Source organism: Pollicipes pollicipes, unplaced genomic scaffold, assembly GCF_011947565.3.
Source record: "Pollicipes pollicipes isolate AB1234 unplaced genomic scaffold, Ppol_2.1 Scaffold_4295;HRSCAF=5057_pilon_pilon_pilon, whole genome shotgun sequence".
In the NCBI taxonomy this organism is placed as follows: domain Eukaryota; kingdom Metazoa; phylum Arthropoda; class Thecostraca; order Pollicipedomorpha; family Pollicipedidae; genus Pollicipes; species Pollicipes pollicipes.
Window position 1 is genome coordinate 27751471 of NW_023596461.1, and position 10810 is coordinate 27762280.

General features: G+C 50.1%; 1 protein-coding gene across 1 annotated transcript in view; it reads right to left on the reverse strand.

Annotated features, from left to right (window-relative positions):
* The window catches only part of Nplp1 (Neuropeptide-like precursor 1), a 34203-nt gene extending 24514 nt beyond the window's left edge, over positions 1-9689 (reverse strand). Inside the window, exon 1 of the mRNA XM_037219218.1 lies at positions 9664-9689. The gene's annotated coding sequence lies outside the window, so the exon portion shown is untranslated. The remainder of the gene's footprint in view (positions 1-9663) is intronic.
* Positions 9690-10810: the final 1121 nt, after the last annotated feature.

Below are 10810 nucleotides of genomic sequence, written 5' to 3' on the forward strand. Positions count from 1 at the left end.
TGAGGTCGGCGTAGTTTGGTATGAACCGTGACAGGTAGTTCGTCATGCCGAGGAAGCTTCGTACTTCCGATGGGTTCTCTGGTGCCTTGGTGTTCACGATCGCCGATACCTTCCTGGGATCTGCTGACATTCCCTCCGATGAGAAGGTGTAGCCGAAGAAGGTTAGCTTGTTCTGGTAGAAGGTGCACTTCTCACGGTTGATGGCCAGCCCTCTTTCATGCAGCCTTTGGATAACCTTGGTCAGGACTCTGTCGTGTTCGGCTTGGTTTGAGCCGAAGACGATGTTACGTCAGAGAAGTTGCGAACTCCTTCAATGCCACTGAGCGTGTGCTGGATGACGTTCTGAAAGACTTCGCTGGCTGAGCACACCAAAGCTGGGACGCTTGTAGCGGAACAGACCCTTGTGAGTTGAGAAGCTCGTGATCGGTCTGCTGCTCGGGTGGAGTACCAGCTATCCTGATACGCACCAGATAGTACCAGATATCCTGAACGCAGGCCGATCTTGCTGAATATCTTCGCTTCGTTTAGGTCGTGGATGATGTCGTCTACTGTTGGAGTGAGGTGTCCCTCTCTGTGGATAGCGGTATTCACACGGCGCATATCCACATACACGCGGATAGCTGTCGGGTCCTTGGGTTTGGGGACGCGCACGACTGGGGACACCCACGGCGTCGGTCCGGTGACAGGTTCGATGATGTCCTGTTCCTGGAGCGAGTGGAGTTCCTTCTCCAGAGCCTTCCGCGTGTGAAACGGTAGGCCGCCTGTGCGGTTGAGCGATGGGTTTTACCGCTGGGTCAACATGGAGTTCCACTTGATGGTCTTTGAGTTTGCCGATTCCTTCGGTGATGGATGGACTTCCAGCAGATCTTCCATCAGTGTTCTGTCCTGGAGGGTTGCTTGTCAGCTCTTGAATGACTTCCAGCAGGTTGAGGTCCTTCGCTGTTTGGAAGCTGAGGAGAGATCCGTGTGCTCCTTCCATGACGAAGAAGCTGGCCGTGACGGTGCAGTTTCCGTGCGTTGCTGGGGCCGTAAATACCCCTGTTATCGGCAGAGGGTCGGTGGCTCCGTGGGCGAATAACCTTGTCTTGGTGGGAGCGAGCTGCGGTGGTGGGCGCAGTTGTCGGAACGTGATGCTGTCGATCAGGTTTTTGTGGCCCCTCTGTCGATAATGACACCGACTGATGTGCCTGCGACTTGAACGGTTGTGCGAGGCTGTGTTTGACGCGTAACCAGAGCGTAAATGCACTCATCATCACTAGATGACTCCGTCTGTTCAGTGACCTGACGCACTGAAGGACTTCTTCTTCATGGGATTGTGACTGTACTTCGGGGTTCGGTTGGTCTGTGGCATGTGTGATCTGGCGGCTCCTGAACGGCACATGTGGCTGAAGTGGTTCACTTTGCCAGTCTGGTAGCATGTCTTTCCGTGTGCCGGACACTTGGTGGGATCACCGTCACGCGGGTAGGTTCCTCCGCACAGCCCACATGTGGTCGACGGTTGCGGCGTCGACGTGGATTTGTGTCGATTGGTAGGCGCTTGATGGTGCGACGGACGGTAGGTTTGGACACGGTTGATCGCTATATCGGCACCGCGCTCGATATCTGCGGCCTGTGCCTCCGAAGTTTCCAACGTTCTTCCGATGGTCAGCAGCTCGGTGAGGGTCATTGTTTCGCGCATTGCGCGACGTCTGAGCCTGGTCGATTTGCAGGCTTGAATAATGCGGACCTTAATTTCGCGATCTACATCGGTAAACTCACAGTACTTCACGAGCATTCGCAGACGGGTTGCGAACTGATCCAGAGTCTCTCCATTCTCCTGGTGCGCAGATTGGAACGTGTACACTTCCAAATGGAGGTTTCTCTTCGAGCTGAAGCATGACATCAAAACGTCTTTCGTGCTCCCATATGAATCCGTCCCGTTTTCGTCGGCCGTCGTCGGCAGCGCGTCGAATATGTCGTGCACGGCCTCTCCTGCACAATGCTGGTAAGAGCCTTCTTACGGTTAGGATCAGTGACGTTTGCTGCGATCAGGTAGTTATCAAATCGGGATAACTATTTGGTCCATCGCGGACCCACGGGTTGTTCGTTGGGGTCGAGCGGCGGTAACGCGGACGGCGATATGGCGATCGCCATCTTGGCTCACCTCGATACGCAGATAACTTGCCGTATGGATTAGGTACAGGGTGGTGGGGTGTGGTGAACTCTCCGGTGAGCGCGAAAAATACCTCGTCGCTAAACGTGGTGTTTATGGAGCAGGATCACCTCGCACATGGTCTGGTTCGGCGCGGACCCCAAAACGCGCGGCATCGGTCGGTGGGGAGACTGCTTATTCAAGGTCAAACAGGGATTCATTTCATATGGTAGCCCGGGAGGGTATGACATACAGGGGAATGTGAATGATTTTCATTTCGACGATACATAGACACTACAGTCATGATCTATGAATCTCAAACTTTGACCTAAAATATTTCACGTACAGGTCAACACACCCTGTGAGTTTGATGTATCTCTTAGTTCTAGCTCTCTTAGTTCTCGAGATCTCGGGGGAGGGGGGGGGGGTCGAACTGAGCCCCCACCCGAGCGAAGGGTATCCAGCCGGCCACCCGGGCGCGTTTTAAAAAAGAGGATTCATTTTGACAACATTTTGTACTTTCCAATTTTCACGGTTTGGTTGCAGACATGAATGTGACTGTGGGTTATAACCTCACGCCTTCAGCGCATGGTTGCCGTCTGTTGATACAGCACACACATTGACCTGACCCGAAACATCGAAGAAACATTTTACGTTTTAACATGGCCTAAGCAATGAAAAGCGCGCTACTCCAATTCTAGTTACAGAATGCATTGCCCTTTTCCATGTCATCCACGAGTTATGTGGAAACCCATCCGCTCAATCATTCATTCAAAGGGCACGATTTGCGTTGACTGGAAGACTTCGCGTCGTATTATGTATCCTTTACGTCGGGGTGACACGGTCCAACACCACAAGTTTTCTAGCCATATTCGCAAAGCTTTAGTATCAACTGACGTTTCGACTGTGGGTTCAAACAGAGCGTTATGTACTTCATATTTCCCGGCTAATGTCGAAGGGCTAATCGACTTGGCTTCAGACAGTCCATCATTTACCGTACATTCCCACGGGTTTGTATGAAATCTATGCTCACTGAATGATTGCGCCGTGAATAGGAGATTCGTGCATATAAGCTATTATACCCATTATTCTGCCCAGGCCTCCATCGGATATGTCGAAAGGGCCAATCTTTGGAAGCACATTTACTGTCCAGGCGTGCTGGAAGAGTGGATTATGCCGCAGAGTTTGCACACCTTTGCGTTTTCAGTCAAATCTTTAGTCTGGAGCTTGCAGCAGCAGTTCGGTAATAGCAAAGTAATCTGCTAAGTAAGCCACTCGCAATTTCGTAAAAAATCGCGACCAAAGGTGCATATGACTCATAATCAAGTACGATGTGGGGTTACATGGCCGGCACTCTTAAAGCACGTGGCCATGGCCCTGAGCTGACCCCGGCAGCGGCTGATCAATATCTCATCATCGACCGCTATTGCCCGCCTTCCTCGACGAACAAAACGCCCCGGCCCTCGGACCGGGCCGGTTAAACCGGTGAATGGTGGCTCGCGCCCGCAGTAATGGCCCGGGCCTTGCAGCCCTCGGGCGTCAACGCACCTGTCGTCCACTGTTTGGGGGCGGTGCATCACTCCCACAGCAGCACGAGCTAGACGGCAGCATGACCTTAGCGCTGTAATGGCCCCTCAGCGGTAATGCGTAGACTAAACACAAGCGAACGCTGCAGGAGAACCTCTAGCCATGCTACAGCAACTGAACTCGGTCAATGCCTTTAGAGTGCAATTGTGTGACATAAACTTCCGTTAGCAATTTCTCACCAAGTTAAGAACCGGTGGGTGTAGCCTGATGATACATACTTCACACACACCTATCGGGTATAATGCGAATCGGGAGTAGACAGCTTGTGTGGAGAAAATAAGAAATGTTGCGAAACGGGCGGTCGGACCGTAGAAAGCAAAGCTGATCATTCATTTACTGGTTTGTCCGCTTAATTGCTGTACAAAGCAGTTAACAAGCCGCACGCGTAAAGTGCAGTATATATGCGTAAAACTTGAACATTTTAGCGTTTCAATGGTGATGTACACAGTGAATTCGGCCACCACATTCGAATTTCTCTCCTGGATCGGATATCCGTCGGATGAACACAACCGACGTCCTTGCGCGACAGGCTTTGGCTTTGATACCACGTTAACGATACCCCATTACGAAAACTAGATGATTTTAGAGTAGGTTGATACGAATCAAATGACCTAACGAAGTATCTGTCAACTCATTCTTTGACAAAATCATGCTGTTGAGAAGATTGTATCATGTTGGTAAAATGACGCGTCGTTATAAAATATATATTCACGGACTAAAAGGATGTTTGAATGACGTGGATTTAATTCAGTTCAGATCATTCAAAGTAATTGCCCAGTTATGAGCCCCAGGCTTTCCTTAATCGCTCGCATGGGGCTGAAATCTTTCATTTAATCGCGGCTTCCGTCGCCGCTGTGAGATATAAATAGACGTCGCAGGTGATTGGACGTTCCGAAACTATTTCAAGCGACAAAGCCCACCCGGCTGCATCTAATGTGTGACGGACAGATCCTACTGGCTCATCGGTTTCATAGATCCCATTCATTGATCTAGACACGCACAGTCGCTCCTGTCGTACCAGTCGGCCTCGAATCATGCATGGATTTTGAGCTCGCTCTCGGAGAGAGTCACCAAACCTTGGGAGTAGAAGCCTACGTTTTCTTTGCTGTGATTGACGCCGATACTATGTTTTGGTCCTGAACTGCAACCAACTAAGATCGGTTCATATGAACAGCGCACGCCTGTCAGATTTGCGAGAGCTGCTGAAGGCAGCGTGATGAGTTCGCATTTAGCCCTCCTTCCCTTCCTGTAAGTAAATCCTGGCTGCGCTTAAGTCTAGCTATACGCGGATACATGGATCGGACTATAGGTACGGCTTGTGTAACCGTTGAGAAGTCCTTCCACGCAACATGTACACATCCAAGAGTGAGATCCTTTTTAGTCTGAATTCCGTGGACGGCGCTTTTTAAAATTCCCGTGGCTGTACCTACTCCTAATTCTTATGAAAATATTGATCCAGTCTTATCAACTTGGCTAGTTTTCCATCAGGTTGGAATGCAAGAAAAATCTGATTTGGTGAGAGGTTGAAGCGCAAAGTAAAATCAGTTTTTCGTATTGCCTTCTACCGTTTATCGCAACATCCAAGCTCATTTCATGGTCCAGGATTTCTTCTTGGAATGCGATGCAGCCCAAAGCATTTATTAAAGCGCTCGTATACACGCGCCTCTTAGAGGTACGCCACAGCCCACGAAACTCAATGTGTAAACAATTATTGGTGGCAACAGGTAAGGAGTTTTAAAAAGTTGCCGAATAAAATTGGTTTTCGCACAAGGCTATTGTATAATAAGGTAATACCAGCCTTTTGAGTTATTCATCACTTAAGGGATGAATCGTTTATGCTATGCGCGGTGTAATCCTGCAGCAGCACATCTTGGTAATGTGATATGTAAAAAGCTCCTATCTTAAATTTAGATGATATGAATGGGCTGTTTGTATTGACATTTTAGAAATGGGCAGCGTTACACAAGTGATTCTCTAAAAAGTGCATGACGGGGTGATGGCACATTTCTTAACTTTGTTTTGTGCGGCTGAAGCCATTTTATGGAAATAAATGCTGGCAGCGCTGGACTTCCAGCGTTTCAGTCATCTTTTTCAGAGGCTAACCCAGTTGTGAAAAATCTGTACAAATTCTTTGTTTTTAACAATCATAAGGCCCTTATAGAATATTGCGTAGCTTTGACGCTGTAACCATCTAAAAACTCTGTTTTCCCTGGGTAGGGAATGACACTACCATATCTCACTTTAAAGTAAGTTGGGATTGAACTGGGATGCATGCAAAATATAACATTATAAGTATTGTGATGGCCGCATAAATATTTGTCAAGTGAAGCGCATTTTGATCTTGCTGCAAAAGAAAAAAGTTAATGTTTTTGTCAAATATAGTTCAAATAACGATGAGTTTATAAGGACCGTAGAGATTTGATTGATACTATCATCGATCAATTGAATTCGAAGCTGAACCAGCCATAACTATGTCAGTGCTATGGGATGAGGTGCGAAAGATCACCGATTGGAAAAGGCTGCCGGGATTACGAACTGCTTACAACATGCTGAATGGAGTTAGCTTATCAAGCGCAGCGCTATCGCAACAGCGTCTTCATCTCCATGGTGTGTTCACTACAGGGGGCGGCGTGCTCGCGGACTTCAGGATCTCAGGTCGAATGGCAGAGTTTTTCACTCACGGAGCTCAGGATCTCAGGACGAATGGCAGATCTTTTCACTCACCGAGCTCACGATCTCGGGACGAATGGCAGAGCTTTCACCCACGGACTTCAGGATCTCAGAACGAATGGCAGAGCTTTTCACAAATCTAAACCGAGTGAGATGGGAGTTAGCAGTAATCCGATGCCATTCTATTCTACACTGCAGCCAAGAACTGCAAAAGGTCAGCAAGGTGGGTGGCGAGAACAAGATGGTTTGAGTTGGCTACATCGAGTTAAAGGCTCATCATGCTCAAAAGTACGGAACTTTGCCCATGCGCAGGCATCATCTTAGGAGGTCATTTCATAATTGTGTTCTGAAGGGAGAAGATGAAAAGTGGAGAATGCTATGATCATCCTGGATATTATCACCATTAGCAATGCTTACCTCGCACCGTGACCCAATGCACGATGCATCTGGGTGCTTGGGAGCAGCTCCCATCCATGAAGGCCGTCGGGTCGAATCATGATGAAGGTAGAAGATTTCCGATGAAGGGGTGATGGATGAAAATGGCAGTGAATGTGAGTAATGCGAGCTGTTCTTATCACCAGGCCTTGCGAGTGCATTGGCCGCAAGCTTCTATGCACCTCTTTTAGAACGACTCCAATGGGAGTGGAACTTCACGGGAGAACTGTGACTCCCAGAGGAATGCCATCTTGATGGATAAGTGTCATCCGTGAATGGCTGACCGGGAGTGGAACTTCACGGAAGGACTGAAACTCCGGAGGAATGCAATCTTGATGGATAAGTGTTATCCGTGAATGGTTGACCAGGAGCGGTCGCTTCCACCACCTCAACGTCGCACAAACTCTTGCGCTGACAGCGAAACAAAAGACGCAAGTCGCGTACTCTCTGCTAAAAGGAGGAAAGTGAAAAACGTTCAGAAATCAGGGTGACGATGTCTTTTAGAGCAATGCAGAAATAGTACGGAAGGAGGTAAGTACACGTAGTTACAGCCGAAGTCATCGTCTGACTGCCAGCTAGATGCTCTACGTGCAAATTAATACGAGTAACGTTAGCGACAACCTGGCGTTTACACGAGCCGTAGCTCCTGCTGAGCTCCTGACCAACGGCAACGCGGCGTCAGCGCTGAAAATACTGCCCCCCCCCCCCCCTCCCGCCCAAGCAAACATATTGCTAGGGCGAGTCTCATGAGCCAGCTCTGACAGGTACCGATTTAGATGTGTACTTTGGTGTGATCATTTAGTTCTGATATCTAAGACACGTGGTGTTCAATGCCTGCACTGAAACCGAGAAGTCTAGAGTTGTTTCTTCTCCCTGGGATGCGATGGTTTCAAATGCATCTGCTGGTGGCTGTGGTGTCGACTCCATCTCTTTGGAAACACATATATGGGCAACATTTACTTGTTTTCATATCGCATCGTACCCTAGATCTACCCCAGCCTCAACGAATCGGTTATCGCAAGTCATGCACCAATATTGTTCAGACAGATTCTCCGAAAAAGCATTGGGACCATAGTTTGGTCCCGCATACATGGCCAATAACGATGGCTGGTTGTTCGGGTTGAGTGACATTTTTTAAATTCACCACGTCATAGAATTTAGCGTCGTAGTGTCTCATGCTGATGGAACCCGAAGAGACTAATCAAGCAATATTCTTTTCCGAGCCCACGCCATTGCGACCGTGGGTTAAACATTCTATCAATGGGTCACGTCTTGCTCGATATCAGTGATGATCGGTCTCCTTCAATTAAATACAGATGTAGTTGCTTTCTTTCACAACACAGGAAGTGGAAGAAACTGCCGACAAATAGCTCTACAATACACGAAGCTGAGTTTGAGCTCGTGGCACATAATGGAGAAGAATGTCTTTACTTCTGACATACCAATCGCTCTTCTTCCTCATTTATGCCTCATCTTGCATCCTCGCGATGCCCCGTTTATCCGGAGCAAGCCGTAGACGCCAGCCATGGGTGGGCTTAAGTTCCCTGGTGGGGGCCCGTCTTAGCGCCGAGCATATGCTCGGAGATGGGTCCCTGCGCGACCTAAGCCTCAGCGGGGTGCTCCCAGGAACATGCTGTCTTGCCTACCACCATGCACTCTCTGACTGACTGGATGACTGGATGAAACTATAGCGTGGTCCTCATGGATCACATAATGCATGAAAAATATATAAATCTATGAACAGGTGCCATGCCATATTTTAGTATGTCGTCAGAGTTGTCGGTTTTAATAGCTCAGTTGCGCCTGTGTTCCGACTGTACTGCAAATCGCAAAGTCAAAGCTGCTAAACTGCGATATATCTTGTGGCAGAAATTGCGATTACAAAAGGTTGAGAGCATCACATTTTCAAAGATATGTTCAAAAGCCCAACGTTCCCCTGTCGGCATAGGGCTGCGCTTAGCACAATGGGTACAGGGTAGAGTGCGAATGCTTAAGTTTTGACGCTCAGTGCGAATGTGCTAAAATGGTTCACGGGCAACTTATGCCGTGTACTTTCGAAGAACACAATAGATAACACCCCACCGTGTCATGGCGCTCCTAAAAAACTACTGTCCCTTTCTATTTGTTTGGCCCTCCTGTTCGAATGTAGCCCCTCCTTTCGTGTAGATACGCTTCTGTGGCCACATTGTAGCAGTGGTTTTGGAAAAAGCCGGACTGCTGAGCGCGGATATTTTATCCATGGCACTCTTCGGTCCTTTAGCCAGGTTCGGTGTTTATCCCCAGGGGCAGTGCTACCCTACCATTAACTTGATGAGTTCCGTGATGTGAAAGTTTGAGTTTAGCATGGACAGGACTATAGCCGAAGAGGGACCACCGTCAGATATTTGCTTCAAAACGAGCATTTGGGATCGATCAACGTTTAATTCTTAAAATAATCTCATGCAAACATATAGAGGACATGCACAATGTAGTTATAAGCATCTCTGCACCTTCTTACAAGTTTTAGAGCGTTTTAGGCAGTAAGCCTTCATGAAACTGCTTGATGATATAAATACTGCGTCACCGCACGTCCTTCCAGAACAGTTGAATAAATAGGATTCTGACGTCAAAAGGCAACGACATCGCCCTCCTCTGCGGACAGTGAGTCAGAAGACCTTGGCAACGTGCCAAGCTGTTCTGTCCCCGCCATCGGATCAGGAAATTCTGCTTCTGACGGTGGGTCAAGAAGCCCCGTTTTATTCTGGCAGCGAGGCAGAGAGCTCTCTTCGGACACCTTCAGGGGCCCACTCCTGACCGCCTATCTAGAAGCTGTGTTCCTCGGTTCAGGAGGTCCAGCTCACCGTGGGCGGGGTGGTGGCCAGCTGCAGCAGGAGCAGCGGCAACAGGAGCGCGCTGGCGGCAGCCATGGCTCCAGGGCAGCCGCCGAGAGAGTGTCGCGCTCGTCGGACGAGCTCCGACGAAACTCCGTCGCCCCTCCCCCTCCCCGCCCCCACCCCCGCCGAAGACAGCGGTACCCACCTACGTCCTTTGCGAGATCCCCGGAGACGCGTTACAAGCGCTTGGGAGACACTGGAGCGATGCATGATGCTGCCTGGTGAAACAGCTAAACGCTGTAGAATTTACCTTTGAAATTCTGTCCATGCATGAATCATCGCGAACAACCCAGTGTTCCAACACTGAAGCCCCGAGATGTTTCCTTCACATGATTTCTGGATCGTCGCGTGAAAGCGAGCAGCGCATTGGCCTGTTTGTCTCCAATTGGGCTCCGGCCAGCATATACGAGTATCGCTACAGACTGCCGGAGCGCACCGACCAGTGCGCCAATTCTTGGGCATGTGTTTACGCGGAGACATTTTGTGTCAGCTGTGGAGAGCTGCCGCCGCTGAACTGAGGGGCCGTGGGTGCTCCCGGTAGGAGATCTGTACGCGGGGGTGCGGGTGCGCGGGGCTACTTTGGCCGGTGAGTGAGGTGTGGGGGACTGCAGTGCCCGGGATGGGGTGTGCAGGGCTGCAATACCCATGGGTGTGATGTGCGGGGCTGCTTTGGCCAGTGGGTTAGATGTGCGGGGCTGCTGTGCCCGGGATGGGGTGTGCAGGGCTGCAATACCCATGGGTGTGATGTGCGGGGCTGCTTTGACCAGTGGGTTAGATGTGCGGGGCTGCTGTGCCCGGGGGTGCGGTGTGTGGGGCTGCAGCATCCGGTGGTGCGGTGTGCGGGGCTGCTGCGAGGCTGCTTTGGCTAGTGGGTGTGCTGTGCAGGGCTGCAGTGCCCGGGGGTGAGGTGTGCGGTGCCTGGGGGTGCGGTGTGCGGGGCTGCTGCGGCCGGTGGACGTGCAGATGGTCTGGTGTGGCCGTATGCATATGGGGGGGGGGGGGGGGGGTCGCGTCGGGTGACGGCGAAGAGCTAGCGACGAGTGCAGAGGTTTGACGCTCGTGTTTTCGACGCCTCCTGCACTGGGACGATCCGACTGACTGTAACGGTACGAAA